Source organism: Nicotiana sylvestris, chromosome 7 (assembly GCF_000393655.2).
Source record: "Nicotiana sylvestris chromosome 7, ASM39365v2, whole genome shotgun sequence".
NCBI lineage: Eukaryota > Viridiplantae > Streptophyta > Magnoliopsida > Solanales > Solanaceae > Nicotiana > Nicotiana sylvestris.
In genome coordinates, this window is record NC_091063.1 from 42,136,942 (window position 1) to 42,141,787 (window position 4,846).

A 4,846-nucleotide genomic window follows, 5' to 3' on the forward strand; every position below is an offset into this window, starting at 1 on the left:
GTTAATCTTAGGACTCCATTTAGGTAATCCAAATCCACAGAAATGCAAGTTCAAATGTAATGCATTCAAACCTCTTGATAATGCCTCAGTTGCCAGAATAAAAAGAGTAGGGGATAAAGGGTCTCCTTGTTTCACTCCTCTTGTCGACTTGAAGAAACCATAGGGCTGCCCATTTATTATTACAGAATACCAATTGTTTGAGATGATACCAAACACCAGACCTATGAGTCTTTCTCCAAACCCCATCTTTCTCAAAACCTTAGTCAAAAAAAGCCAAGAAAGTCGATCGTAGGCTTTAGCCATGTCTAACTTTATCACCACATTTGGCCCTGCTTTAGTCCTTAGTCTAATATCTGTAATTATTTCTTGAGTTAGCAGCACATTCTCAACGATGCTTCTCCCTTTAACAAATCATGTCTGCTCATCTGATATTAGATTAGGAAGCATTCCGGCTAGCCTTTCATGAACAACCCTCGAGAAAACTTTATTTATAAAATTGCTAAGGCTAATGGGTCGCATATCAGAATAAATCAAAATCTGTTTTTTCTTAGGTAATAGCACCAAATTTGTGTGAGTCACAAACTTTGGTAGATTATGCCCATTGAAGAAAGCTCTAACCATGTCATAGACATCATCTCCGACTATATCCCAGCATGCTTGAAAGAAACAACCAGTGAATCCGTCCGGTCCACCTGCACTGTCTCCATTGAGCCCAAACACTGCCTCTTTCACTTCGTCTTTGTTAGGTTGCCTCAAAAGCATATCATTCTGCTCATTATTCACCATGTGTGGCACATGATCCAGTATGTCAAATGCATCAAGAACCTTATCTTTATGAAATTGATCAGTGAAATATTTTACAGCTTCCTCTACCATAGCCACTGAATCTTCAATCCAATTGCCCTCGCTATTTTGGATTCTCTTCAATTCCAACCTTTTCCTTCTTCCCATGACTTGTGCATGAAAGAATTTTATGTTCCTATCTCCATCTTTGAACCATGACAATCCAGATTTTTGTTTCCAAAATTCCTCCTCTAGCATTAAGTATTTTATGAACTCAGCTTGAACTTTCATAAGTCTTTCTCTATTCTGAAAAGAAGGATTCAACTCGAATTGTGCTTCATGAACTAAGACCACCTCTTCCAAACTAGCAATCTTTTCAAAAATGTTTCCAAATGTAGCCTTGCTCCAGATTGAAAGAGCTTTCTTCACCTTTTTGAGCTTGTGATTGAACAAAGTGAAAGGGTTTGCATGAAAGTCTGCTGTCCATTTTTCTGCTACTGTATTTTTGAAAGTTGGATTTTTTGTCCAGAAATTCAAAAATTTGAAGGACCTCTTGATTGGGACTGTAGAGGCCTGTACACTCAACATCATCGGGCAGTGGTCAGAACCAATTTTGGAAAGATGGTTTACCTCTAAACCTGCAAACATCTGTTGGAATTCGGCATTTGCTAATATTCTATCTAGTCGCTTGAAAATGCAGTCATCTTCACCTCGACCATTCCACCAAGTGTAAATACTTCCTTTAAATCCAAGATCGAAAAGGTTACAAGTATTTACACAATGCCTAAAATCAAGAACCTCATTCATGTGGATGGGCCGGCCTCCAAATTTTTCTTCTTCATCGCAGATAACATTGAAATCTCCTCCCACTAGCCAAGGAAGATCCATATCTCTTGCAAGTGCATATAAGCTGTCCCACAATTCAATTCTTTCAGTAGAGTCACATTTTGCATATAAAAATGTAACAATAAGTGACCTTCCAGAATCCATGTTTGTTATTTTTAGTGTCATCTGTTGGTCCATATTGATAATGATATCAACACCATGATCTTCATCAACAAATACCCATATTTTGTTTGAAACATTTGCGTAAACTTGTAGCATTCCGATCTTTCTTCTATACCATTCTAATTTCGTGGCTCTTTGCATTGGTTCCATGATACCTATGAATTGAAAATGATGTTGCCTCTGCATAGTGACCAGCCTCTCAAAGGCTTTCATTGTATTCACCGATCTCACATTCCAAAATAGAGCATTCATCATTGATTATTCGATTTGGATTGGGTCCTTCTTGTTTGAACCCCAGGTGGAACTACACTTTGATTTTCTTTAGATTGATTCTTTTTACCTCTCCCAGCAAATTTCCCTTTCTCAATTGATCTAGGTGAAAGATCACCTTGTCTTGCTACATTCTTAAAGTTTTGAGTCGTTGATTCTTCATCCATGTCTCTCCCTTTGGTTTCCATATTTTCATCATCACCATGGCCCTTAGGAGTAGTAATGATTTCATTTTTTCCCTGATTAGGAATCAATGATCTCCCTGCACTCTCCTTTCCTTGATCTCCTTTAGCAGTAGTTATAGTCAATGGAATAGTGACTCTTTCTGGAGAAAGCTGCCCTGCATCGTTGAGCTGTACCATTGTAGTGACTTGTTTTTCTCCTTTATCACTGATTACTTCATCACCTATACCACTTAAGTCTCCTCTAGTGCCCCCCGGATCACCCGTCAATGAAATAACTGCATTACTCCTATCAAGAATGGAGGTACCTTCAGGGGGTTTAAGGCAAGAGTTCTGCATCTGACCAAATTGTTCAGTACCTTCACGCATTTTTGATACTTTTGTTAATTGTGGGTTTTCATTGTGGTGTATCACAACTTGTAAACCTTGTCCATTCACGCTTTGTTCCTCCTCTCCATCTTGATCATCTTCAGCTTTATTCAGATCTTCACTACAATCCTCATTTCCCAAGAATTCTCCTTCTTCTGAGTCCTCCTCAATTTGTTCTGTCCATACCTTAACTTCGCCAATGTGAAGTTTTCCAGGTTCTTTATTAAACATATTTGGCTCGAGTGATTCTTGAAATGGTACTTCTTGACAAGAAGTATTTGTAGCCACTAAATTTTCAGCAAATGTTTGTTGTACCCATTGCGTTGTAGCTTCCTTATTTGTTGCTATATTTTCCTTTGCTTTGGTACCTGCACTGCCTTTGTTACCTTTGTGTGACCCTCCAGTCCCAATAGTAATTGGATTGAATTTCTGGGCTGCTGGATTTAATGGTTTTCCAGAAGGAAAATGATTGTTTAAGGCACTTTGATTATCACCCTCTGCTACAAGAGCCACTTGATTATTGTTCTGAGAAACTGCACCATTTTTCTGAATCACAGCATCATCCTTCGCTTGTGGTTGCTTTTGGATAACCTTATCATTCACATCTTTCTCCATTTCCAGCACCGCAAATTTATTCCCTATATGAGTCTGCTCCCTTGCACATTGGTTGATTGGTACTATTTCTTTCCCTGTTGTATTTTGGACTTCCTTTTGATTAACTGCGTGCCTTGTACGATTATCCCTAACCTCTTTCCACTGCTCATTACCCTTACCACTCACATTGCCTACCACCTTTCCGCTTGATAAAATCATTAAAGGTCCTTGCTGAGTTGAGCTTGATGGTACAGTTGCCTTGTCAATATTTTTTTCAATCACATGTTCGGTCTGTTGCTCAACATTTTTATTCCCCGCTAGATCTGGATGAATCCTCCAACATTCAATCATGTCGTGCCCCTGCAATTTGCACTCTTTACAATATTTGGGCAAATAATCATAGTTGATGGTCACCCATTCAGTCCTCACACCTCCAGTTGTCTCATTTTCGATGTCCATACGCACTTTCTTAGGTAAGTCAGTTAGGAGATCAACAAGAAATTTCACTCGCGCACAGCTCGACCTCGTCTTATTAATTGTAGCCAAATCAAGATGGAGTGGCTTCCCTATAACTGAAGCCAACGAAAAAAGACATTCCTTGACGAAATAAGTTGGCAATAAATTTGTAAACGAAATCCATGCCATTACCTTTGGCGTTTCCTCACCAGCCTTGAATTTTGAATCATATATCAACGTCCTTAATTGATATTCATTGCCATGCTTGTCTTTCACATAATACGCACTCTTCGAAGAAAATTCAATAAAGTCTTGTCGTAGTGTCAAACGTATTAGTACATGCCTTTCGCGTAAGTATCCAATGGTACACTCTCCTTTAATCCCACATTTCAGCGGTACAATTCGACGTAGTTCATTGAGCTTAGGCCATCCATAAGAAAATTTGCACACTACTGCATAGTGCAAGCCTTCAATCTCCTTCATTTGCTCCACCTCAGATTCAGTGAACTTCACCAAAGGCTGTCCTTGAAAGAGCACTGGATGACAGAATGAAATTGTATCAGCAGTAAACTGTTTCGTGTTTCCTTGAGCTTGTGCATTGATCGTGGCTGGATTTAGAATGTTAGAATAATCTAAAGGCTTGTGTATTGTTATGGGGTTGTTTGTAATGGAGGGGGGAGCATGGGAGGGCAGACCAGCCATTGGAGGTGACTGGTCGCCGGCCTTAGAGGCCATGATTGACTTCAACTTAGCTGCTCGTGTTTCCTCTCTCAAAAGCCCATATTCTGTCAACCTACAGTGGTCTTCGAACTGAAATGAAAATCAAGATCTATACTAAGAAACCATGGTATTCTTTAGTACTCCATATAGTACTACAACACCTTAAATTACATCAAGATTAAGCTGTAGCTTTTTCCAAAAGAATCGTGATGCTATAGTAACTCAAGGAGATTTGAAATCTGTTGCGATGGTTATAGATTTAGCTGCAAAATTAAGAGTCACGAATTAAGCAATGTTCTTCACATCTCACAGATCACATCCACGATACATGAAGGCAGTAGCTTTGATGTTTTTCGAATAAGCACTGGGTGCTACAGTACTTCGAAAAAGAAAATTAAGATCTGTTGAGAATAGCTAATGATTTAAGGATAAAATCAAAAGGAGATTGTTCACAAAGAGAAGAG